This window comes from Chiloscyllium plagiosum, unplaced genomic scaffold (genome assembly GCF_004010195.1).
Source record: "Chiloscyllium plagiosum isolate BGI_BamShark_2017 unplaced genomic scaffold, ASM401019v2 scaf_2064, whole genome shotgun sequence".
Lineage (NCBI taxonomy): Eukaryota > Metazoa > Chordata > Chondrichthyes > Orectolobiformes > Hemiscylliidae > Chiloscyllium > Chiloscyllium plagiosum.
In genome coordinates, this window is record NW_025215158.1 from 10273 (window position 1) to 11993 (window position 1721).

The window sequence follows — 1721 nt, forward strand, 5'->3', positions numbered from 1 at the left end:
TGTGAGGGCAGGGGCTAGCACCCCCCCTTGTTCCCTTGGGGTGTTGGTGTGTATTGGTCTGTCCATACCTGTCTGGTAGATGCCTGTCCTTTGTGTCAGAATGGCTCTGTATCGATGGGTATGTGTGTGTTTCAGTCAATCTCTTGATGTGATTAGGTTTCCATATTTAATTAATCCCGGAGTTTTGGCCCATGAGTCAAAGGTAATGTTGGTCTAGTGGTGGATTCTATCTGTCCTCTGTCTCCTATCTCCCAGTCACATGGGCAGACCAGCAGCTGCTGAGTTTTTGTGGGTTTAAAGCTGCGACTGCTGTTTAAAACACAAAAATGAATTCTTATCGTTTCCTGATGTAGGCATAGTCCCGTGGCAAATGCGGCTCTGATGCCCGCTTGCAATCCCCCCTTTCGGCAAGGGGTTGGACACGTCCACACCCCGATGCCGATATTTTAAAGGTTGGCTCCTCGCCCGGTACATTCCGCCGGCCGTCATGCTGCAGTCATGGGGCCTTTGGATAGTCCCGGGAGAAGGTCACATTAACTCGAGCCTAGTGAGCTCACGGTGCCTGATCGCCCGCCAGGAGTCGATGGCGTGGAGCATGGTCTTCCTGGCCTTCCGTTATTTGTGCTGGCGGCATGAATGACACGCCAGCAGGAGCCAGGCCAGAGCCAGCAGTAACTGTATGCCTACAATGGTTTGCGAGATGATTCGGATCCAGGGATGGATGTTCACGTTCAGGCCCCAATCCCACACCCTCTGTGCCCACCCTGGGACTGCAGAGCTGTGTTTGTGTCCTCCTCTAGGTCCTTTACATGCGACTGCAACTGGTGATACAATTTCACTGAGTGTCCTACCCGGGTCCTAAGCTCCCGTAAGACCTCTGCCAAATGTGGGATGGGGGCTTGTTCAGGCTCCTGATATTTCCTGAGGGTGTCACTGAATTTATCAGTAGTTTGTATGGACCCGGGGTTCCGTCGTCAGACCTCTGAGATGTGAGCTTGCCCAACCGTGACTGGGCGCCTGGGGGCGATGCAGAACTCGTGCTGGGGAATCGGGCACTGCAGTCCATTATACCATAATGAGGTTTCAAGAGTGGAGACACAGTATCGTCCCCCCCCACCATATCCCGCCCTAGTGAAGTGGGGGCCCGTGGGTTCGATTTCAAGGGTGCAGCCCTGTGTCCGGTTGAACCCGCAGTCCGTTGTTTCAGTCCTTCGTAAGGGGTGAGGGCAGATGGTAATTGCCCCCCCGCTGCTTGCAGCCTGTAAGCGGCACCCCGTACACAGCGCCGTTTTGCGATATGGCTGTGTGGTGAGCTAATCGATATTTGAGGGAAGCGTTTTCCCGTATGACTCCGATGTTCTCAATGTGAAACAGGGGAAATGGCCCCGACTCTGGGGTGACCACGGGGATCAGGAGGACAATCCCGACTCCTGTCGCCTCACTGACCTCAAAGTCGGGCATCACTGGGTATACTCTGGTCATATCCTTCAGAGTCCGGTTGTCGAGCGGCCCGGAGCGCACCGCGAGTGAGGCCAGTTTGGCACTGTTGATCCAGTCGGGCACCTCCCCCCTTTGGACCTGGTCAAGATTATGCCGGATCTGGGCTACCATCCTCAGGCCATACGCATGGCCCGGTCTATAAGGTGGTTAATGGTGTGGGCGTGTGTCTCCAGGACTGCAATGCCGTCGAGCTGGGTGTATGCTCCCTCTTCCCCCAGGCG